This window comes from Cervus elaphus, chromosome X, assembly GCF_910594005.1.
Source record: "Cervus elaphus chromosome X, mCerEla1.1, whole genome shotgun sequence".
In the NCBI taxonomy this organism is placed as follows: Eukaryota; Metazoa; Chordata; class Mammalia; order Artiodactyla; family Cervidae; genus Cervus; species Cervus elaphus.
In genome coordinates this window covers 158,603,644-158,629,550 of record NC_057848.1, presented here as the reverse complement: position 1 = coordinate 158,629,550, position 25,907 = coordinate 158,603,644, and the positions used below count along the sequence as shown (strand labels likewise).

At 42.0% G+C, this 25,907-nt stretch overlaps 1 long non-coding RNA gene across 1 annotated transcript in view; it reads left to right on the top strand.

The window, feature by feature from the left end:
• Positions 1–324: 324 nt before the first annotated feature.
• The window catches only part of LOC122690709, a 59,361-nt gene continuing 33,778 nt past the window's right edge, over positions 325–25,907 (top strand). Inside the window, exon 1 of the long non-coding RNA XR_006340083.1 lies at positions 325–515. This is a non-coding gene — a long non-coding RNA (uncharacterized LOC122690709). The remainder of the gene's footprint in view (positions 516–25,907) is intronic.

Genomic DNA, 25,907 nt, shown 5'->3' with positions numbered 1-25,907 from the left:
TCTGGAGAATTCCATGGACCGTATAGTCCATGGGGTCGCAAAGAGTCGGACATGACTCAACGACTTTCACTTGCACACCTTGCAGGCAGCGGGTCCCGAGCGCGCATGCGCGGTGTGCGGGTGGGGGGCGGGGGGCACAAGCATTACTGTGGACGGGAATCACTTGGGGGCGGGGCCGGCGCTGCTGCAGTTCCGACAAGCTCCGAGGTGGTGCTGATGAGCTGCTTCCGGGACCGGGACACGCCTCCTGGCTCTCGTTCATTCTGGAAACTTTTGTTGAGTGTCTGCAAGGTACAAGGCCCTGGAGATGCAGAATTGGGGGAAGTTTCTTCTAACAGTGGAGGCAGAAACCCTCCAAAGTGACTTAATAATTCTGTATTAGCAGCCAGGGCAAAATGTAGTGTGGGGGAGGGAAGCATCTTCCTGGCGTTGCTTCCTTGATGAGGTGAAATTTGTGTGGGGCTTGAAGGAGAAACCATGCACTTGGAAAACAGTTGGAATGAAAGGAAAAGCAGGTGAGTCCATGGTCATGGGGGGCAGAACTGTTATAGCATGTTCTGAGAATGTCGAGTTCAGTTGACGTTGGGTGAGCCACCGGAACCCCCCAACCATTTCTAAAACTCGTGGTAACTTCAGCAGGGTTCCTCACCTTCCCCCCACTAAGCCTTTCCTGAGAGCTACCACAGGAGGCTGGCTTCCTGTAGTTTGCCCTCCCTCGGATGACAGAGACACTAATGAGCCCTGAAAAGTGCAAAGTCGCTGATGAAGAAGGACAAGCTAGAGGGCCCAGGCCTGAGGCTGCAGTTGGGGAAGTAGGGGCCTTCAGCTCTGCCCCAGAAGCGAGGGTGAGGGGCTGGCCTGAGGGCTGCCTCCAGGCCACAGAGAGGCAGTGCAGTCCACTTCTCCAATTCTTTTCAGCTCTGGTGGCCTCCTGCTATGTCAGGATACAGTCACAGAACGTTAACCTTAGGAAGTAACATGGAAGATCATTTGGCTCACCCTCCTCCTGATGCACATGATAGACTTCAACACTTGCACAGAGGGTAGGCCAAAAGTTATTATTTGATCCTCAGTGAGTCTGCTAGGGCCCCACTTGCTTGTTGGTGGGCAAAAAGTAAATGAAATGTCCATTCTGGTTTTAGCACCATCAGTTGTGATAATATAAATGGGCCTTGAGGGAGATATTCAGACTTTGATTTGATGAAAACTTTGTCTCTCAGGGCACTTTCCCACTTCCAGGAGAAGAGGAACTTAGGTAGGTTCCTCAGCCTCTTCTGGACATGAGAGAGATGTCTTTTTTGCTGGTGCAACTTGGGTTCGGACCATTCTTTGGATGTAGTCAAGGCCTGTGGCCCTCCCAGGATGACCAGGCATCCCTGGAGTACCTGCTGAGGCCTCTGTGCAGCCCCCCGCAAGGTGAATTTGTCCTGCCAAGGTGGGCTTGTGGTGGACCCTCCAGCTCTAAACCTAGGTGTCATACCCTTCAGGGACTGAAGGCAGCTTGGGAAGACCAGAGACCCCTCTTGATGCCATTACCGCCCAGTTGACTTTGAGGTGACTGAGGTTTGGGAATTCCCCAGTGGTCCAATGGTTAAGACTCCACACTTTCATTGCCAAGGGTGTGGGTGCCATTCTTGGTTGTATAAGCCATGCAGTGTGGCCAGAAAAAAAAAGTGACTGAGGTTTGTCTTAGTTTGGAAAGGTGCGCTCAGGAGCTACTCCTGTGACTGTTTCCTCACCTCACAGTCTCCTACTTTTCGCAAATTCTTGAGCTGGGAAAGGGGTGGGCTTTTGTTTCCCATCTGTCATATTTCCTTCTTCCTATCTCCAGCTATGCCTTCACGGGAAACAAAGGTCTCCCCTTTTCCACCAAGAAAATACTCAGGAGCGGAGTCATTGAAGTTCATTTGCTGAGTGACTCCAAGAGGAGACAAAGTATTCTGGAAAATCCTTTCTGAAGATCATCTCTTGGCATGCAAGCCCCTTTCCTGCTGCATATTTCAATTTTGATGCCAAAAGCCAAATACTACTTTCGTCTTTTCTTGCCACATTCCCTCTATAGGAAAATCTCAATCTCTTACCCAGCTCTACCCATCTCCTGGAAGACGGAAGCCTTGGACTGACCAGGGCGAAGTCATGTCCTTGAGAAGGTACAGGAAAAATGTACCCTAAAATTGTGCAAAACAAATGTCCTGGTGGTCTATGTGTGAGACAGCTGAAGATCACTAAGTTTGACTGCTTTGCCCAAGGTTATTGGTAGGACCCCCATTTCTCAGCCACTGGGAGTTTTGGTTGATAACTCATAGCTGCTCTGCAAGCTCTGCCCGTCCCTTACTTAAATCTCTACCCCAACCCCCCTCAATTAGTCACGGACTGGCATGGGGGTAGAAAAGCCTTGTGGAAATTTGACTTACTTGCTGGTGCTATTTATGATCCAGAGCTCCTCATGGGATCAGGCTGAAGCTAGTCTCCAGTAGAAACCACATCCTTGGTTAGCTTCTCTCCTCTCCTGCTCCTTCCCATCAAAATCACTTGCACAAAAATCCTCCACTCAGGTTCCACTTCTGGGGAACGTGACCTAAGACCAATTTTCTCTTGCTGCCTTAAAAATGACCACAAACTTGGTGACTTGAACAAGACAATTTTGGTATCTTACAGCTCTGTAGTCTGTACATTAGAAGTCTGACGTAAGTCTCCTGGGCTAAAATCAAGGTGTTGACAGGGCTGCATTCCTTTCTGAAAGCTCTGCTGCTGCTGCTAAGTTGCTTCAGTCGTGTTCGACTCTGTGCGACCCCATAGACGGCAGTCCACCAGGTTCCCCCGTCCCTGGGATTCTCCAGGAAAGAACACTGGAATGGGTTGCCATTTCCTTCTCCAATACATGAAAGTGAAAAGTGAAAGTGAAGTCACTCAGTTGTGTCCGACTCTTCACGACCCATGGACTGCAGTCTACCAGGCTCCTCTCTCTGTGGGATTTTCCAGGCAGGAGTACTGAAGTGGGTTGCCATTGCCTTCTCCGTCTGAAAGCTCTAGGAAGAAATCAATTTCTTCAATTCTTTTTAAAAAAATTTTAGCTTCTAGAGGCTACAACATTCCTTGGCTTCTGGACCTCTTCTATCACTTTCAGCATCACATCTCTCTAATCATTCTTCCTTCCTGTCTCTCCACAATTGGAAAAGATTTCCTACTTTTAAGGACTCATGTGATGCTATTGGGCTCATTTGGGTAACCCAGGATAATCTTCCTATCTCAAAGTCCCTTGGGTAACCTTAATCACATCTGCCAAGTTCCTTTTGCCGTAATGTAACAGATTCATGGGTTCCAGGGATTAGTACATAGACATCTGTTGTGTGTTGAATTATGTCTCCCCCACAAAGATGTGGAAGTGCTCACCCCAGTACCTATGAATGTGACCTTATTTGGAGATGATCAAATAAGGATAAGGTCGTTATGGTGGGTGCTATTCTTATATGACTGGGTCCTTACAAAAAGGGGAAATTTGGACACAGGCACATGCACACACACAGGGAGAACAACCATATGAACCCAAAGTAGGAAATCAGGGTAATGCATCTACCAGCCAAGAAACATCAAAGATTGCAAGAAAATATTTTCTCCCATTCAGTAGGTTGTCTTTTCATCTCGTTGATGGTTTCCTTTGCTATGCAAAAGGTTATAAGTTTAATTTGGCCCCAATTGTTTGTTTCTGCTGTTATTTCCTTTGTTTTAGGAAATGGATCAAAAAAATATTGCTGCTATTTATGTCAGTGTTCAGCCTGTATTTTTCTCTAGGAGTTTTATAATATCCCAGCTAACATTTAGATTGTAAGTCCATTTTGAGTTTATTTTTGTATATGGTGTTAGAAAATGTTCTGATTTCACTCTTCTTCATGAAGCTGTCCACTTTTCCCAGCACGGCTTATTGAAGAGACTGTCTCTTCTCCATTATATATTCTTACCTGTTTTGTTGTAGATTAACTGACCACAGTGCATGGATTTATTTCTGGGCTCTCTATCGTGTTCCACTAATCTATATTTCTGTTTTTGTGATGATTGTAACTTTGTAGTATCGTCTGAAGTCAGGGACAAGGACTGTGATTTCTTCTTTCTCAAGATTGTTTTAGTTTTTTGGGATCTTTTGTATTTCCATACATATTTTAAAATTATTTGTTATAGTCTATGAAAAATGTCATTGGTAGTTTGATAGGGATTGCATTGACTCTGTAGATTGCCTTGGGTAGTATAGTTGTTTTGACAATACTGATTCTTTCAAGAACGTGGTGTATCTTTCCGTCTGTATGTGTCATCTTCAATTTCTTTCATGTGTCTTAGTTTTCTGAGTACAGCTCCTTTGCCTCCTTTGGTAGGCTTATTCCTAGGTATTTGATTCTTTCCCATGCAATGGGAAGTGGAATTACTTCTTTAATTTCTCTTTTGCTAGTTCATTGTCTGTGTATACAAATGCAACGTATTTCTGTATATTAATTTTATATCCTGCAACTTTACCAAATTCATTGATGATCTCTAGTAGCGACTTAGCAGCAGCAGCAGTAGTTTTCTGGTAGCATCTTTAGGATTTTCTATGTATAGTATGTCATCCACAGTGACAATTTTGCTTCTTTCCCAATTAGGATCCCTTTTATTTTTTCTTTTCAAAAAAATTTTAGTTGAAGTATAGTTGATTTACAATGTGTTAATTTCCACTGTATAGCAAAATGACTTAGTTATACACATATATGCATTCTTTTTATATTCTTTTCCACTATGATTTATCCCAGGATATTGGATATAACTCCCTGTGATATACAGTAGGACCTTGTTGTTTATTCATTCTGTATGTAATAGTTTGCATCTACTACCCGCAAACTCCTACTCCATTTCTCCTCCTCCCCCTCGGCAACAAGAAGTCTGTTCTCTGTGTCTGTGAGTCTGTTTCTGGTTCTTAGGTAGGTTCATTTGTGCCATATTTTAGATTCCACATGTAAGTGACATCATATATTTGTCTTTCTCACTTAATGTGATAATCTCTAGTTGCATCCATGTTGCTGCACATGACGTTAATTTGTTCTTTTTTATGTCTGAGTAGTATTCCATTGTGTGTGTGTGTATGTATATCTTCTTTGTCCATTCGTCTGTTAGTGCATATTTAGCTTGCTTCCACATCTTGGCTATTGTGAATAGTGCTGCTATGCACATTGGGGTGCGTGTATCTTTCTGAATTATAGTTTTGTCTGGATGTGTGCCCGGGAGTGGGAGTGCTGGATCATATAGAAATTCTATTTTTAGCTTTTTGAGAAACCTCCAAACTGCTTCCATAGTAGCTACAGTAAATTACATTCCCACCAATAGTGTAGGAGGGTTTCTCTTTCTCCACACCCTCTCCAGCATTTGTTTTATACACACACACACACACACGCACACACACAATGAAATATTGGAGGAGGAAATGTCAACTCACTCCAGTATTCTTGCCTGGAGAATCCCACAGACAGTGGAGCCTGGTGGGCTACAGTCCATGGGGTCGCAAAGAGTTGGACAGGACTGAAGCGACCTAGCACAATGAAATATTAATCAATAGAAGAGATGGAAATTTTGCCATCTGCAGCAACATACGTGGACTGGGTAGGCCTTATGCCAAGTGCAATAAGTTAGAGAAGGACAAATACTATATGCTATCACTTACATGTGGAATCTAAAAAATACAATGAGCTAGTGAATATAACAGAAGAGAAACAGACTCACAGATTTAGATAACAAACTAGTGGTTATCAGTGGGGAGAGTAGGGGAGGAGCATTATGGAGGTGGGGGAGTCATGGGTACAAATTATTGGGTGTGAGATAGGCTCAAGGATATATTATTCAACACGGGAATGTAGCCAATATTATGTTACAACTGTAAATGGAAAGTAACCTTCAAAATTGTATAATTTTTTAATTAAAAAATAAAAAGATTGGCAGAATGCCACAGAGGCTAAGAGAGAGTCCTGTAACAGTTTCTTCCTCACAGTGCTAGCAACCTAATACATTTTGGGGTTGCTAATATTCTACCTGTGCTACCAGGCCCACGAATTTGGGAATCAACTAGAGGGCATCCTAGAATCAAGTAGTGTCCTATTTACAGCTCACAAGACTCTGAAAGGATATCAGGAGTGGGGGAGATGTTGCCATAAACCTTGGGCAAGAATGTGTCTGCTGTCAGAGTCTGGTCTAAGTTCCACAAGCCTAATCCTCCTGAGTGAAGAAGGAACTGAGATTTGGGACTCTATTATGGGGTTAGCATCCACGCTGTTGGGGGGTGGGGTAGGAGAATGAAAGATGGGAGTGGGGATTGTTATTTGAGACAAATCGTTCATAGTGTAGTTAAATGCTCACCCCCAAATAGATGAAGGCTGTGGCTTGTGTTTGGGGTAAATAAATGAGGCATCTGTTAATAAGTGGAAGAAATAAAGGACAATTTTTAAAGATAATTTAATATTCTGAAATGCACTCATGGCCTCACTCTGCACAAGAACACACTTACCTCTTGGGCTTTGACCATGTATCCATGTCCATTTGTGGGCTAAGTAGCTTTCCTGCTCCAGCTGATCTTTTGTTCCTTTCATCTCCTGGTTTGAACTGCTCCACTCTGTCCAAACAAAAATGTAAAAAAGAAGAAAAACAAAAAGCAGAACTGAGTTATTTTACTTTTTCGCTTATGGTAGTATGAATGTGTTGAGGCTGAATGAAAACTCCCTTCTGGGGCAAGTGGTAAGTGATGAATGGGCGCAGCTGTGCCAGACTGCCATCCTCTGGGTGGGGCTTGGTTGCCAAGACCATTCAGAAGTCCCTGTTGGTCCTTAGCAACCTTGTCCTCAACCGTGGTATGCTATAGGCAGAAGGGGGCTTTTTAAGTCATTGGATAATCCTAGTAGGTTATTTCCATAAGGTTTAGTTCACACTTGGCCCGTGTTCAGTTTTTCTTTGACTTGATTGCATATCCCAAATTCAACCATGCAAATGCCACTAAAACACATCACATTATGAAATGAAAAACAGACCAAGGTTTGAATCTTAGTTCCATTACTTATTAGCAATGTGATCTTTGGTAGGACTATATTTTCAAAAGATAGGATGGCTGCAACAATATCTTCCAGCCCACATTCTCTTCCAAAACCTTGCCCTCCCCATCAGAAGATCAGAAGGTAGAGTCTAATTCCCCTCCACTTTGATCTGGGTGGACTTGTGACTGTTTCCACAAATAGAATGTGGTATAAGTGATGCTGCATGACTTCTGAGGTTAGGTTATAGAAAGATAATGTCATTTCTGCCTAGTTCTTTTGAGACACTCATGCTTATAAGCCAGCCACTATGCTGTGAGGAAGCCCAAGCAGCCTATGGAGTGATGGCCCAAGTGGAAAGGAGTTAAGGCCCCCGACCCACATGAGTTCCTAGTCAATGGCTGACAACCGCTTACTAACCCTGTGAATGAGCCATCTTGAAAGTGGATCTTCCATCTCCCAGTTGAACTGACCCAGCTAATCCCACTGAGAACAGAGGCGATCCATCCCTACTGATTCCTTCCTAAATTGAAGATGGTTTGAGGTCAAAAGGTAATTACTGTTATTTTTTTAAGCCACTAAATTTTGGTATGGCTTGTTGTACAGTGATAAATAACTGCACCTTTTGGGACCAAAAAAACCTACATTTCAGAATATATTCTATACATGCACAATCATTGGTATATAAGTAGATCTATAAAGATTTATTTGTGTAAAGGCTATAGGGGGAAAAAACCCTGGAAGTAGCCACAACACCAGTCAACAGAAACATGGCTGCATGAATTGTGTATCCTGTTGACAGTGTGTAGGCTGTGCAGTTCTTACAAAGAATTAATAAGATCTCTATTAATTGCCTTAGAAGGATGTTTGTGATTTATTGTTTTTTTTAATTGTATTAAACTATAGTTGATTTACAATGTTGTGTTAGTTTCGGGTGTACAGCAGTTATATGTGTACATATATCCATTCTTTTTTAGTCTTTTCCCATAGAGGTCATTACACAATGTTGAGTAGAGTTCCCGTGCTCTACAGTAGGTTATTATGAGTTATCTACTTTATATAGAGTGGTGTGTATATGTCAATCCCAGTCTCCCAAATTATCCATCCCCACTCAACTGCTGGTAACCATAAGTTTATTTTCTACATCTGTGACTCTGTTTCTGTTTTGTAAATAAGCACCTTTTTTTTTTTTTTGGTTCCACATATAGGTGATATCATGATATTTGTTTTTCCCTGACTTCACTCAGTATGATAATCTCTAGGTTCATCCATGTTGCTGCAAATAACATTATTTAGTGTTTTTTATGGCTGAGTAATATTCCATAGTGTTTATCTAGCACATATTCTTCATTTGCTCTGTCAGTGGACATTTAGGTTGCTTCCATGTGTTAGCTATTATAAATAATGCTGCAGTGAACATTGGGGTCCATGTATGTTTTTGAATTACAGTTTCCTCTGGATATATGCCCAGGAGTGGTGTTGCTGGATCATATGGTGGTTCTGTTTTTAGTTTTTTTGGAACCTCCATAATGTTCTCCATAATGGATGTACTGATTTACATTCCCACCAACAGTGTAGGAAGATTCCCTTTTCTTCATACCCTCTCCAGCATTTATTGTTTGTATATTTTTTTATGATGGCCATTCTGACTGGTGTGAGGTGATAACTCTTTGTACTTTTGATTTACATTTTTATAAGTAATTAATGATATCGAGCATCTTTTCATATGCTTTTTGACCATCCATAAAGAATCTGCCTGCAGTGCAGGAGATCCAGGTTCGATCCTGGGTCAGGAAGATCCCCTGGAGAAGGTAATGGTTACCCACTCCAACATTCTTACCTGGAGAATTCCATGAACAGAGGAGCCTGGCAGGCTACAGTCCATGGGTCACAGAGTTGGACACAACTGAGCATCTGAGGACATGTCTTCTTTGGAAAAATGTCTGTTTAGATCTTCTACCCATTTTTTGATTGGGTTGTTTGTTTTTTAATATTGAGCTGCATGAGCTATTTGTATATTTTGAAGTTTAATCCTTTGTCAGCTGTATCATTTGCAAATGTTTTCTCCCATTCTATAGGTTGTCTTTTCATTTTATTTATGATTTCTTTTGCTATGTAAAATCTTTTAAGTTTAATTAGGTCCCATTTGTTTATTTTTTAAATTTTTCATTACTCTAGGAGTTGGAGCAAAACAGATTTTTCTATGATTTATGTCAAAGAGTGTTCTGTGTTTTTTTCTAAGAGTTTTATAATATCCAGCCTTACATTTAGGTCTTTAACCTATTTTGAAGATTTTTTTTTTGTATATGGTGTTAATGTTCTGATTCTTTCTTTTGCATGTAGCTGTTCAGTTTTTCCAGCACCGCTTATTGAAGAGACTGGCTTTTCTCTGTGTATATACTTGCCTCCTTTGTTGTAGATTAGTTGACCACAGGTGTGTGGTTGTATCTCTGGATTTTCTATCCTCTTCCATTGATCTATGTTTCTGTCTTTGTGCCAGTACCATATGATTTTGACTACTGCAGCTTTGTAGTATAGTCTTAAGTCATGGAGCCTGACTCTTCCAACTCCATTTTTCTTTCTCAAGATTGCTTTGTCCTGTATTGTGAAGAGAAGCCATTTGCAGATTAATTTATCATACAATTGAAGTTTTGTAAAAGTTAGTAAAAACAGTTAATGCCCTCTATACATGCGTCCATATGTTTATAGGAGTAGAGAAATGTGGAGAAAGATACACATCATGTTGATAACGTTGATTACTTCAGTACAGTGGAGGGGGGCAGCCAGGGACCATGGTCATGATGGGTGATACTGAGGAGAATGGGGTCCTAGGGTAAAAATACTTATACTACATCTTTGGATTACAGTAAGCTCATATTGTCTTTGAGATAAAAATAATGCAGTAAAGGGAAAAAAGCCTACTATTAAATTTAAGAAAGGAAGGAAGGGCATGGAACTTGAACTCTGACAGATCTAGTCTTGAATCCTGGATCTGCCACCTACTAAGTAACCTAGAGCCACCCAGCTGACCTCCCTGGACTTCTGTTTCCTATGCTATGAAGGAAGAATAGCACCTACCTTACAGAATGATTGTGAGGATAAAATGTAGAACATCATTTTCTGTGAGTAACCCCAGTGGAAGCCCAGCTCTACATCTCCAATCTTGGCTGATGTCCCACTTGAAGAAACACAGTCTGGCAGACAGAGAAGAAATAAATACTTCAGGTTTTTGTTCTGTCTTTCTCCAGGATATGTCAAAAGGGAATTGGGGGCAAGTGAAATTTTACAAAACTTCATCAAAATCCTCTGTCCTATCACTTCCCCTCTGAAACCTCCACGCAGATGATGGTGACTGTGATGATTCACTGACCCTTGATGATGTGCTGGGAACAAGTGTTTTACATGCATTAACACATGCTAATTGTTATCCACGTAGTCTGGCTGCAGAACCATTCTTAACCATATTGTCTCTCAGTAACACACCAAAATTCACTCTTTCTCTACTTTTCATGTCCTTGTTACTGCTGTGTTTCCCCCTCACTCTTCTCTTACTCATAATTTTTCTTTGTGTCAAAATATGCTGCTGTCATTCCAGGCTAGAGGTGACCCCTGGATGTCTCTTTGTGTCTGTGGACCACATGGGGCTGCTCTAGTGTGCTGAGCTATTCTGGAGACGTTCTTGGTCCTCCCAGGCTCTCCTCAGGTGAAGCATAAGGAGTCTCAGCATGGCTCTTCTCTTACCATGTCCCACTTCTGTGAGAGATGATTGTGGGTCTGGTGAACAAAATTTGACTTCTCAGGCTGCAGTAAAGCTGCAGAAAATGACCACAAATTTTTCCCTTCCCTGTGTCCCCACTCCTACAACATTTGTGGAACTTGTCTGATCCTGTGACTTAGTTGGGACCAGAGGATGATAGCAATCATGACATAAGCTGCTGCTGCTGCTAAGTCGTTTCAGTCATGTCCGACTCTGTGCAACTCCATAGACGGCAGCCCACCAGGCTCCCCTGTCCCTGGGATTTTCCAGGCAAAAACACTGGAGTAGGTTGCCATTTCCTTCTCCAATGCATGAAAGAAAAAAGTGAAAGTGAAGTCTCTCAGTCATGTCCGACTCTTAGCGGCCCCATGAACTGCAGCCTACCAGGCTCCTCCGTCCATGGGATTTTCCAGGCAAGAGTACTGGAGTAGGGTGCCATTGCCTTCTCCGCATGACATAAGAAGACACTTCAAAAGTGCTGAATAATGGGACTTGCTTCCTATCATATAACCAGAGACCAGGTTGGGGAGAATCAAGGTACCCAAACCAACAGTTGGCTAGCCTCAGCTGATCTGGCAGCTGACTGCACCAGCCAGCCCAGCTCTCTGCCCTGCTGAATCTTCTGCAAATTGCCTTCCTGAAGAATCAGTATTGATCCACAGTCAGCTTTGTGTGAAGCATCCAGGGCATAATATGTGTGTGTGTATGCTCATTTCGCCAAATCATGCCTGACTCTTTGCAATCCCATGGGCTATAGCCCACCAGGCTCCTCTGTCCATGGGATTTCCCAGGCAAGAATACTGGAGTGGGTTGCCATTTCCTTCTCCAGAGGATCTTCCCAATCCAGGAATCGAACCCATGTCTCCAGCATTGGCAGGCGAATTCTTTACCAGTGAGCCACCAGGGAAGCCCCAATAGGTACTCATAATAGGTGCTCAATAAATGCAACTTTATTCTTTCTCTTTCCCCTGTAATCACTCTTTCTCTTAACCTGATGAAAGCAGGGCCATTCGTGTAAAGCTACAAATTAAACCAGCTCAGGTGGACTTGTGACTTTCTGTTCCTGGTGGATATCATCTCCTGGGCCAGCAAGGTCATGCTTCAATTGACTGGCTCTTGTCATCTGTGCCAGAGCATATTTTCCCCAAATAGCCATAATATTTCCAGTCCCACATGTTTTCCCAGAACCTTCTCAGTCCCTCATCCCAAAGGTGGAGTCTGTGTTGCTTCGCCTTGAATATCCGGTGGGCCTGTCTGACAGTCTCAACTAGTAGACTACAGTATTAGTTGTGACTCGTCTGTGACTTCCAAAGCTGGGTCATGAAAGGCAATACAGCATCTACCTGGCACATGTGTGCTCTCTCAGGTTCTCTCTCTCTCCTCCATGCCTCCCCTGCCCTCTTCTCCTCTCCAGGCACTGTTGGCGTCCTGAGCTACCATGTAAGAAATCTGGGTACCCTGTGGCCACCATGTTGGAGAAGCCACAGGGAGAGATCACAGAGAGATAGAGATGCCTGAGGAGTCCCAGCTGGTCAGGTCCTCCCAGCCCAGGCACTGAACATTTGATTGAGTAAGTCTATAAGATGACCTCAATCCCAGTCGCTCTCTAAGTGCAACCTCAGAGCTAGCTTTCTGACCACCTCCTTTGAAGAGGCAACTTTTCTGCAGCCATGCCATCTCTGGCATAGTCATCATGCAGTGTGCTATAGATGTGGTTGTCCTTAGCTCTGCAATCCACAGTTGAGAACTCAAGGCTGGTGCTGGCCAAGTGGACAGTGAGAGTGAGAACCAGGCATAAGATGACAACATGTAGTCAGAATTCACAGACCCAGAAAATTAGGAGGGGAATACTGGATTAGGGAAAAATCTGAAATATGATTTTCTGGGGGTAATTTTTAAATGAAATGCGATTCTCCACCTTTCAAATAGTCACACCAACAAAGACATGTAGCCCAGTGGTTGGCATCCTAAAGTCCCCTACTGTGTACCAGAGCCTATTCTAAGCACTTTCTGTGTGTGAGATAATTTAAATAATTTAATAATCACAACACCACCATTTGGGAAATACTGTTATTACCTTATTTTTAAAAACTTGCTAAAGATCACTTGAGTAATAAATTGCAGAGTTAGAACTTGGACCCAGCAGACTGGCTCCAGAGTCCATGATTTTAATCACCGAACTCTACTGTTTATCAATAATTGTCAAACATGTTTCCAAATTAATTTCTAAGAAAACTAACATTTTAAGGAAATGATTTATAAGCAAACGTTTATCTTGGGAGACGATAATGGGGATACTGGTTTAAAATGTTCGAAATGATTTCTGAATAGAAAAAATTTAATTCTGTTCACAAAATTGTGAATATAAGAATTATGAACAAATACTCCATTCTGTTAATATATACAACCAGATGTTGGATTTATGTTTCATCCACTTTTAATTATAGGGAAGACCTCATGCACCTATTAATAATTAACAATAAAAACTGGTATAAAATGCAAGTAAATTTAGTACTTATTAAAAACTTCTGAATAAAATTTGTGGAATAAGCACATGGAGAGTAAAAGCAATACCAATGACCTAAACTTTATTAGACATATGGCTCAAATAACAAACTTTGGTTTCAAGCCAGTATATGTGTTTTAAGGATGCTTTCCCTCCAAAATAGTTCCAGGATCTGACTCCTTCCCCTGACTGCCACGATAATTACCTAGTCTAAGCCAGCTTCTTTGCTCACCTGGAATTTGCAGTAGCCTTCCACTCTTGGCACCGTATGAGCCATCCTTCACACCCACACTGTGGCTGGAGTGACCTTTCAAAGATGGGACTCAGATGGCATCTGTCTTCTGTTAAAACCCTCTCATGGCTTTTTGCTGTTCTTTGCCGACTTCTTTGACTCCCCTGGCCCTGTTTTCATTCTCTCTCCAAACTTCAGCCACACTGGCCTTGGTTCTCTTTCTTGAAAACACACCTTCGAGGCTGTGCTGACAGCTTCCTCTGCCCTCAGCTCTTTTTTTTTTTTTTTTTTTTTTTTAGGAATTTTTCTACATTAAAAAAAATAGAAGTATAGTTGATTTATAATGTAGTGATAATTACTACTGTGCAGCACAGTTATTCAGTTATACATTGTTATTGTTGCTCAGTCACTAAGTTGTGTCCAACTCTTTGTGACCAAATGAACTGCAGCACTCCAGACTTCCCTGTCCTTCACTGTCTCCTGGAGGTTGCTCAAACTCATGTCTGTTAGAGTTGATGATGCCCTCCAACCATCTCATCCTTTATCACCCCCTTCTCCTCCTTCCCTTAGTCTTTCCCAGCATCAAGGTCTTTTCCAGTAAGTTGACTCTTTGCATCAGCTGGCCAAGCTATTGGAGCTTCAGCATCAGTCTTTCCAATGAATATTCAGGGTTGATTTCCTTTAGGGTTGACTGGTTTGATCTCCTTGCTGTCCAAGGGACTCTCAAGAGTCTTCTCCAGCACAATTCCAAAACATCAGTTCTTCAGCACTCAGCCTTCTTTATGGTCCAGCTCACATCTGTACATGACTACTGGAGGAACCATAGCTTTGACTACATGGACTTTGTCAGCAAAGTGACATCTCTGCTTTTTAATATGCTATCTAGCTTTGTCATAGCTTATCTTCCAAGGAGCAACACCTTTTAATTTCATGGCTGAAGTCACCATTCATAGTGATTTTGGAATCCCAGAAAATAATGTCTGTCACTGTTCCCACTTTTTCCCCATCTATTTGCCATGAAATGATGGGACCAAATGCTGTATTCTTAGTTTTTTGAATGTTGAGTTTTAAGCCAAAGCCAGCTATTTCACTCTCCTCTTTCGCCTTCATCAGGAGGCTCTTTAGTTCCTCTTTGCTTTCTGCCACTAGAGTGGTATCATCTGCATATCTGGGGTTCTTGATATTTCTCCTGGGCGTCTTGATTCCAGCTTGTCATTCATCCAGCCCAGCATTTCACACAATGTACTCTGCATAGAAGCTAAATAAGCAGGGTGACAATATATAGCCTTGACGTACTCTTCCCCAACTTGGAACCAGGCTGATGTTCCATGTCCAGTTCTAACTGTTGCTTCTTGACCTGCATACAGGTTTCTCAGGAGATGGGTAAGGTAGTCTGGTACTCCCATCTCTAAGAATTTTCCACAGTTTGTTATGATCCACGCAGTCAAAGGCTTTAGTATAGTCAATGAAGCAGTAGATGTTTTTCTGGAATTCCTTTGCTTTTTCTATGATCCAATGGATGTTGACAATTTGATCTTTGGTTCTTCTGCCTTTTCTAAATTCAGCTTGTACCTCTGGAAGTGTTTGTATATATATGTGTGTGCATATATGTATATATAATAAAATACATAATTTTTTCTTTTCCATTATGATTTATCACAAGATTGTTAAAAATTTTTTAATTGAAGTATAACTGATTTACAATGTTGCTTTATAGAGTTTTTTCCCATATTGGCCATTGCAGAGTATTGAGTAGTTTCCTGTGCCATATAGTAGGTCCTTATTAGTTATCTGTTTTATATAGTTTGTGTGTATCAGTCCCAATCTTCCAATTTATCCCTTGCCCTTTTACCTGCTGGTAACCATAAGTTTGTTTTCTACATCTGTAATTCTATTTCTGTCTTATAGATAAATTCATTTGTATCTTTTTAGATTCCACATATAAGCAATATCATATAATATTGTCTTTCTCTGTCTGACTTACTTCACTAAGTATGATAATCTCTGGGCCCACCCATGTTGCTGCAAATGGCATTATTTCATTATTTTTTATGCCTGAGTAATATTTCATTGTATATATGTACCACATCTTTTTTATCCATTCCTCTGTTGATGGATGTTTATTTTAGGTTGCTTCTGTGTCTTAGCTATTGTAAACAGTGCTGCAATGAACATTGAGGTGCATGTATCTGTTAAAATTATGGTTTTCTCCATATATATGCCCAGGGGTGGGACTGCTGGATCATATGGTAACTCTATTTTTAGTTTTTTAAGGAACCTTCATATTGTTCTCCATAGTGGCTGTACCAGTTATTGTAGGATATTGAATATAGTCCTCCGTGCTATATAGTAAGACCTTGTTATTTATCCATTCTACATATAAAAGCTTATATCTGCTAGCTCCAACCTCCTATTCCATCCCTCTCCCAACGTCTTCCCCCTTGGCAACCACCTGTCTCCTGTGTCTGTGATTCTGTTTTGGTTTCATAGATAAATTTGCTTGTGTTATATTTTAGATTCCCCATGTAACTGATATCATAAAATATTTGTCTTTCTCTTTCTGACTTTACTTAGTATGATATCTCTAGTTGCATCCATGTTGCTGCAAGTGGCACTATTTCATTCTTTTTTATGACTGAGTAGTATTTCATTGTTGATATGTACCACACCTTCTTTTTCCAGTCATTTGTCAATGGGCATTTAGGCTGTTTCCATGTCTTGGCTATTGTAAATAGTGCTGCTATGAATATATGAGTGCATGTAAGTTTTTGAATTATAGTTTTATCTAGACATATACCCAGGAGTGGGACTGCTGGATTAAATAGTAACTCTATTTTTAGTTTTCTGGGAAACATCCATACTGTTCTCCATAGTGGCTGTACCAACTTACATTCCCACCCACAGTGTAGGAGTGTCTCCTTTTCTCCACACACTCTCCAACATTTGTTATTTGTAGACTTTTTGATGATGGCCGTTCTGATAGTGTGAGATGGCACCTCATTGTACTTTCAATTTGCATTTCTCTAGTAATTAGTGATGTTGAGCATCTTCTCATGTGCCTGTTGATCATCTCTGAGTCTTCTTTGAAGGAATGTCAATTTAAGTCTTCTGTCCATTTTTGGATAGGGTTGTTTATTTTTTTGTTGAGTGGTATGAGCTGTTTGTGTATTTTAGAAATTAAGCCCTTGCCAGTTGCATCATTTGCAGGTATTTTCTCCCATCCTGTAGATTGTCTTTTCATTTTGTTTATGGTTTCCTTTGCTGTGCAAAAGCTTGTAATTTTGATTAATTTCCATTTGTTTCTTTTTGTGTCCTTAAGTCTTCACCTTGCTTGCTCTGTCCTGTCATTTGGGTCTCAGCAAAAATGTCACCTCTTTAGAGATATCTTCCCTTGACTACACTTTCCAGATTTGTCACACATAGTCCTCCATTACATGACCCTGTTTGCTTCCTTTATTTTTCATGTCACAATTTGTATTATCTTGGTCTTTTAAAAAGTTTTTTGCTTCCTGGCTTTCTGTCCCCCACTTTAGTATTTTGTTACGAAACAATCCACCCCAAAACTCAGTGATATAAATCATCACTTATTTAATTGCTCCAAACTTACTAGGCTGCCAATCTGGTCTAAGCTCAGCTGGATCATTCTTCTGCTTGGGCCAGACTTTTTTGATCTAGGCCTGGCCTTTCATGCTTCCACTGTCAGCTGCTGGGTCAGCAAGGGCTGGCTGGTTTATAAGAGCCTTCAGTGGGAGGGAGGGCACTGGGCCTTTGTCTCCAAGTGCTCTCTTGTCCTCCTGCGGATTAGCACAGGCTTGTGCCCATGATGGTTGGAGTGTTCCAGGAACTTTAGAGTGGGAGTTTCAAGGCTCCTCCACGTCTCAGCCAGGCGTCAACACAGTGTTAACTTCTATTGCATTCCATTGATGAAACAAGTCACAAGTCCGGCCCAGATTCAAGGGGTGCAGGAAGGGACCACCTCTTGATCAAGGGAGCTGCCAAGTATGTCAGCCTTTATTCCATGTGACCAACCACCCCCACCCCACCACTACCAGATTGCAATTCACTGTAACTGGGGCCGACCCTGCTCCACAGTGTTTGGAAAGTACTGCTCAAAAGCCCAGGACTGTGCTAGCTACTGGTCAGTCTCATATTCAGTCCTCCCTTTGGTTTAAGTTATTCAAGATGTGGCCATTCTGCCTTTCACATTAACCCTCTCCGGAATGCAACCACCAACTGAGAAACTGGCACTTTAGAGAAAAATTACCCAAGCCGGAATGGCAAGAGGAGAGGGGGGTAATATGAGAAATTTCAAATGAAAGAGTGAAGCCGAAAATCTGTCAAGTTCTGTAAGATAAAAATCTTCTTGAAAGGGCACCTCTGCCAAGATTGCACTTTCACAGGCAGCCTTGCCGGGAAACGAGGTCAGAGGAGCGAGTGTCCTCTCTGGCAGCCAGGCTCAGGGAAGAGGGGAGGGATTTTGATGTGAACTCAGTTGCATCCTCCAAGGCCCCTGCTCGGTAGCCATATCAGAAAATAAAGAAAAGAAACCTGCTGAGTTGGCGAGCAAGGGCAGCCTCATCCCTGCTGAGGACTTGGAATTAGGCTCCATGGAGTTTCCTCTCCTCTCACCTGGAAGATTTAAAAGTAGATGCCAGTGGGGACTTGCCAGTAAGTCCAGTGGTTGGGACTCCACACTTGCACTGCTGAGGGCCTGGATTCAATCCCTGCTGTGGGAACTAAGATCCCGCAAGCTATTCAGCATGGCCATAAAACAGTTGGTGCCACTGAAGTACACCCCAAGTTTCCGAAGTAAGTCATTGAATGAGTCAGCCCATCTGTAAGTATTTAGAGCAGACCTTGTATACTTGCTGGTGTCCTGTGGACACCAAGAAGCAGAAGGTTCTGCCTTCAGAGAACTTACTAGGGACATCCAGGCCCCAAAGGCAATGACATTGCCCAGCCTGCTGGCTATATTCCTCATAGTTGGGGCCCTGAGGCTGTCTTTGAGAGAGGATTTCAGGTGCATGGCTCCATGTCTATCACAAACATAATTTATTGAGTAATTCAAATGTGCAGGCATTCTTCCAAGTGCTTCATGAGATCACAGTTGAATTTTGACAACCGGCCTCTCTTGAAGGGGGTACTGTTAGTATCACCATTTTATCAGTAGAAATTGCAGTCCAAAGTTAGTGACTAAGCCACAATTTCAGCCCATGTTTGTCTAAATCCAAGCTGGGAACACCATCTGGGCTGCCCCCATCTCAGATTTTCAATGGTAAACATAAATATTAATATTCATTCTGACTATGTGCTAGGCTTTACATGTATTATTTTACTTAATCCTCACCATAATATGTCTATGTCACAGATGGGGAAACTGAGGCACAGAGAGACACAGCTCTTGCCCAAGGTCACAGGGCAGGTCAGGGTGGCCCTGAGTTTCCTCATAATTTCATGAGCTGATGGTGACCCCGCCACCCCCCACCCTGCACCTTCTTGTTCTGGGTGCTGATCTGGTTCAATGGTAGGAGAGCTGCCACCCACCCACCCACAAGTACCTTTAAGAACTTTCAAATGGGAATCCTGGCTCTTTCCAAGAGACTTTCCCATTGACCCTGGGCACATTCAGAGTAGGCCTGTTATGAATTCCATTCCTCTTGCTGCCCTCAATCCCCTCCCAGCTGGAATCCTTACAAGGCTTCCCTTTTGCTCCTTTCTTGTTGGAGGATGGCCCTGTGGAAAGCTCTTCCTTCCCCCTCCCCCTTCTGTCATGGTCTCTCCTCCTAGGCTGGCTGCAGGGCCCAGGGTGCACAGCTGATGAAGGGGAGGAGACTTGAGAGTCCAGGCTGCCACCCAGGCCCTCTTTGGAAGCTTCTGAGCAGGTCCCATGGAGGAGTGGCCCTGGGTCCAGCTGCCTCTTGTCAGCTTTATTTCAGGCAACAAAAGAGGACTGCAGAAGAAGGGGGCCAAAGACGTCCAGTCCAGCACATTTCTGGATGTAACACCCAGCTTCTACCTAGAGGACTCCTGCTGGACAGGCTCCAGACATGACTGCAGCAACCCTCTCATTCTATGTAGGATGGGGCCAACACTCAGAGAGGTCATGGCTATCGCAAGGTCACAGAGCTCTTTAGTGACAGAGCCAGGCCTAGCACACTGCTTCTGAAGTCATTGTTCTCACCACTCACCTTATAGCAGAGTTTCCAGCCTGTAGCCCTTTCAGGATCGTCTTGACAATTTTTGCCACGGCTGTGTGCCATCTGTACCATTGATTGCTTAAGGTTTTCTTGAAATTTCCTACTGTTTTAAACAAATAAAATGGATTGAAAAGGGAAGCTTCAAAGCTCTAGTTTGTTCCGGATTTACATTCTGCTAATCAGTATATCAAGCATGAAATAATTTGGCACGCTGCTGGCAGTGTGCCTTCCATATCTTGGAAAACAGGGTGTTAGAGGTAACTGTGAGAAGGAGCTCTGAGTTCAAGCTTCTCCTCTGTTACTTACCAGCTTCCATGTCATGGGCAAATCTCTTCACCTTTCTGAGTGTGTGTTTCATTGTTTGTGAAGCAAGACTGACTGCAATCCTGACAGCGTTGTTCTGAGAGTCAAACACAGGAATACACCCGAAAGAGCTTTACTTGCACAAATGAGCTAAACCATGAAAATTTTCAAGTCATTCTACTTATGAGATTTATTATTTTCCTGTTTACACTAGAAATAGTTCTTTAGTTGCTCATCTTCAGGGAGATGTGGAGGTCTCTAAGTGCCGGCTCTGCCCTTTTCCTGAAAGAGTGTCTTGGGCCAGATATCTTGCTGTCCTGTGGGGCTCTGCTCCTCCATGGTACCCACAGTAGCCCCAGGTGGGTGATAAAGGAAGGTTTATTTCCACACAGCTTGGTGGAAGGACTCTTCTAGACAGAGATTAGGTATCTGCAGTCAGAGAGAAAAATCTAGAGAAGGCTGAGGTGGTCTAGCCCTGGACAGGGAAGGGAGAATACTGACTTAGAGCTGAGCAGTCTGGTCTGAGTTGCTGGTTTTGAGTGGGAGGAAGAGCCCTGCTCAGCAAATATTCTCAGCCCTGCTGAGCCCTGCTCAGCCCACTGCTTCCTGGTCAGTGGGGGCAGGGAATGTGGGACTTTGTCAGTCTGCAACCCTTGCTCACTGGAACCAGGGGTAAATTTCACTACGGATAAGAAAAAATAGGTTAGTAGTTATCTAGTGTCTACATTAAAAATCTCATGGATCTAAAACTGGTGAAAGACTTGTGTGTGTGTTTGTGTGCATGTGAACACAGTTACCATTTATAGTGCTTATGTACCTGACAATACTCTAGAGTTTTACAAATATAACCTCATTTAATCCTCTCAACGCCCTATGAATCAGGCACTGTTAGTTGCCTCATTTTATGGATGAGGAAACTGAGGCACAGAGATGTTAAAGTGGCTTATCCAAAGGAGGCTTCCCTGGTGGCTCAGTTGGTAAAGAATCTGCCTGCAATGCAGGAGACCTTGATTCGATTCCTGGGTCAGGAAGTTCCCCTGGAGAAGGGGTAGGCTACCCACGCCAGTATTCTGCCCTGGAGAATTCCATGGACTGTACAGTCCGTGGGGTCACAAAGATTTGGACACAACCGAGCGACTTTCACTTTCACTTTCATGAAGTGTAAACATATTGAACATCTGATCTGTAACATCTTTCAAGGCTTAGTTTTAAAGATCCCTGTGGCCTGGAACCTCACCTGGAGTCTCTCCTGAGCTCATAGAAGAGAAACCTTGTCTTAACTCCATGTGCCCTTCCTCTGTACTTGTCTAAAGGGGCATACCACTTTCTGTATTGTAGTAGAATGATTTTTATGTGTTATCTGTGTGTGTGTGTGTGTGTGTTTATGCCTCAGTAGTCATTAGTGCTCTTCACCAAATACTTCTGACTCTCCACTTCCAGTTATGTGGTAGAATAGCATTTTCTAGCCTGCTTCTGGTGGAGTGGCATCATGTGTCTTGTTCTGGTCAATGCTTTGTGAGTGGAATGCATGTGATACTTCTGGACTGACCAGCGAATATTCTGTGAAAAAATTTCTGGAATTCTCCTTTGCTCTGGCATAGTCACAGGTAACATTTAAGACAGTGACTGGTCTATCTGCCTGGGCCCCTGAGAGGCCATGGAGGGTATAGTACTCCTGTCAACCAAGAATGGATATATACTATGAGCCAAGATTGTACAATTTTTTGTTGTAAGAGATGTTTGTTACTACAGCAAAACCTAGCCTATTCAGACTACTATACTTTAGTGGTCCCCAGCTTTAGTTATTAGCGTAGAGTATATGAGAGAGGCAACATCTTAAGAACTGCAAAGTTTGGCTTTTGGAAGGGAAAAATTTTAACCAGCCATGGGATTGACCTTAAAATGCATATGTAAAATGCCTCTAAATTGGAAAGGAAAAAAATAAACTTGTTTATGTTTACAAAAGATAACATTGTCTATATAGAAAAGTCCCAGAGAATCTACCAAAAAAACTCCTAGAGCTAATAAGTAAGTTTAGCAAGGTCATAGGATACAAGGCAAATATATAATAATTGTTTGCATTAACAATAAACAATTGGAATTCAGAATTTATAAACAGTGCTATTTACAATAGCAACAAAAGTATAAAACATTTAAGTGTAAGTATAACAAAGCACACATAGGATCTGAATGCTGAAAGCTATAATGCACTGAAGAAGTACGTCAAAGGAGGTCTAAATAAATGGGAAGAGATAGCATGTTCATGGATTGAGAAATTCAATGGGATTTAGATGTCAGTCCTCCATAAACTGATCTATTGATTCAATGCAGTTCTACTAAAAATCCCAGGAGATTTTTGGGGGTAGATGTTAAACTGATTCTAAAATTTACATGGAAGAGCACATGGACTGGGTTAACCAAAGCAATTTTGAAAAAGAACAAAGTCAGTGGACTCTATAATTTCAAGACTTACTATAGAGCTGTATTAATTAAGACAGTGTGGTATTGGTGAAAGGATAGAAACATAGAACAGTGGAATAAAACAGTCTATAAATTAACTAACTCAAATATAGTCAGTTGATTTTCATCCAGGTTGCAGAGGCAAGTCAATAAAGACAGTTTTTTCAATAAATGGTACTAGAACAATTGGACATCTATATGCAAAAAGATGAACCTCAATCTAACTTCAGAACTTATACCAAAATTAACTCAAAATGGATCATATATACAATTAAAAAATGTAAAAATAAGGCTAAGATGTTTCTAGGAAAACATAAGAGGAAAGCTTTGTGACCCAAGGAGTTCTTAGATATGACATGAAAATGTTGATCCATAAAAGAAAAAAAATGGATAAATTAGACATTATCAAAATTTAAAACTTCTGCTTTTTAAAAAGGTACTCTTAAGAGAATGGATGGACTGGTTGGATCTCCAACCAGTCCATCCTAAAGGAAATCAGTCCTGAATATTCATTGGAAGGACTGATGCTGAAGCTGAAACTCCAATACTTTGGCTGCCTGATGTGAAGAACTGACTCATTAGAAAAGACCCTGATGCTGGGCAAGATTGAAGGCGGGAGGAGAAGGGGATGACAGAGGATGAGGTGGTTGGATGGCATCACTGACTCAATGGACATGAGTTTGAGTAAACTCTGAGAGTTAGTGATGGACAGGGAGGCCTGGTGTGCTGTAGTCCATGGGGTCGCAATGAGTCAGACATGACTAAGCAACTGAACTGAAGAGAATGAAAAGACAAGCTATAGACTGGGAGAAAAAATTTGCAAATCATACTTCTGACCAAGCCCTGATATCCAGAATATAGAAATAATTCCCTAAATTCATCATTATTGCAAATAAACATCTCATTTAGAAAATGGGCAAACGAGTTGAACAGACCCATTATCAAAGAAGGTAAGGTGAAAGGGTTAGTTGGAAGCCCTTCAAAGAAGATATGTGGACAGCAAATAAGCACATGGAAAAATGCTTACCTTCATTTGTTATTAGGGAAATGCAAGTTAAAACTGCAATATGCTACTATATACTTGTTACAGTGGCTGACATTTTTTGAAAGTGAAAATATTAAATGTTGGCGAGGATGTAGAACAAGTGGAACTCTCATGCATTGCAAGTTAGAAAGCAGTACACGCATTTTGGAAAACTGTTGGTGTCTTATCAGGTCAAACCTATACTTATCAGCAATCCCACTTCTAGGTATTTGCCTAAGAATCTAAAACGTGTGTTCACCTGAAAACCTATATGTGAATGTTTGTAGCAGCTTTATTTCATAATTACCAAAAACTAAGAGTAACCCATATGTCTTTAATGGGTGGTTAAACTGTGTTCCTTCTATACCTAGGAATAATATTCAACAGTAAAACGTAATGAACTATTGATCCACACAACAACATGGCTGATTCTCAGAGGCCCTATGCTGAGTGAAAGAAGTCAAACCCAAAGGACTCCATACTGTATGATTCCATTATGTGATGTTGCTGAAAAGGTAAAACTGTAGGGACCATAGGGCTGGAGAAGGGATGAGCATTGTTGATGTTGAGTGTAACAAGTAGTTGATTACAAAGGGGCACCTCGAGGGAATTTTTGGTGTGAGAGAACCATTCTGTGTCTTAATAGTAGTGGTGGTTAAACAACCATATGCATTTGTTCATATGGTTGTTCATTTGTTCATGCATTTGTTACTCTTATACAACTATGTGCTATGAAGAGTAAATTTTACTGCATGTCAGTTAAATAAAAACGATAAATGCATACATTGTGTGAGGTTGACACACCCTGCTGATTTGTGTTAAATCACTATCTCTCATTTTAAGTATTTAAATCCTTCTGGAATCAGTGCCTGTCAGAAGTAGATCCCTCGGTATGTGTGTGTGTGTGTGTGTGTGTGTGTGTGTGTCCCCAACTCAAGTTTCCAAGGGAGCGGAAATCATCCGTGCTCAAATAATTCCTCCATCTCCGCCTCAGTGTGAGTCACCCTTTTGTTCACGGGAGACAGGAAAAGTCTCTGGAGGCATTTTAGCATGAAGTGCTTATCCTGCCTCCAACTGCTGTGCCAATCTTTCATCTGCTCTCCCACTAATTATGCCTAATATTGTATCAATTTGGCTTCCCCAAATAATCCATTGGGTGGAGCAGTCAGCTGGCTCTGTCACACATGTTGGTGTCCACCAGATCCAACGATGAGGTGGAGGAAGGCAGGAAAGAAGGGCGGCCTGGTCCAGTCTCCCCTGAAGTGAATGGGGAGCAACTCTCCCTTGCATTTTTTGACTTCTAAAATTTTGGCAATATTGTTTATATAGTGAAAGGCATAAAGTGTACAAATCTTGTCTTCTGCTTGATGAATTTTTAACAAGGTATATACTCAAGCAGCCACCCCCTAGATCAAGATGAGGCACCCTAGATGGCTTCTCATGCTCCTTTTTAGTCAGTTACCGTCTCCTATTCCCTCTGGAAGTAACCATTTTTCTGACTACTGTTGCCATAGTGAATTTTGCCTGTTCTTGAACTTCATGTAAATGGTATCACACAGTATGTAGTCTTGAGTTCAGCCTCTGTAAAGTTCATCCAGGTTGTAAATATCAGTAATTGTTTTCTGCTCTTTAGTTTTCTGTTGCACAAATATTCAATACTTATTTATCCATTGTCCCGTTGCTGGACATCTGACTATTATGAATAAGTCTGCTGTGAACATTCTTGAACATGTCTTTTGGTGGACATGAGCATTCATTTCTTGAATTTATGCCTAGGAATCAATTGCTAGGTTCTAAGAGATGCATATTGTAGTTTTAGTGAAAGTGAAGTGAAAGTGAAAGTCACTCAGTCTTGTCCAACTCTTTGTGACCCCATGGACTATACAGCCCATGGAATTCTCCAGGCCAGAATACTGGCGTGGGTAGCCTTTCCCTTCTCCAGGGGATCTTCCCAACCCAGGAATTGAACCCAAGTCTCCCGCATTGCAGGCAGATTCTTTACCAGCTGAGCCACAAGGGAAGCCTTTGGTAGACGTTGCCAAACAGTTTTTCAAAGCAGTCGTCCTGTTTTGTGTTCCTATCAGCAGTGTTTGAGAGCTCCTGGTTGCTTTACCCCTTGCCAGCCCCTGGTATTGCCAGTGTTTTTAGCTTTAACCATTCTAGTGAATGTCTGGTCGTCTCTTACTGTGTTTTTCACATCCCCCCTTTATACATACACATGCCCCTGACTGTTGTCGCAATTTCTGATTGGAATTGTTCCCGTAATTTAAGAACTTCTGATTGATTTCAGGGGTATGGAGTGGGCATGGCAATTGTATGTGATGGGCTGATGGGAGAAGCACTTTACATAGGAGAGAGGATTGAGGAACTGCCCCAGTACTGAAGTCCAAA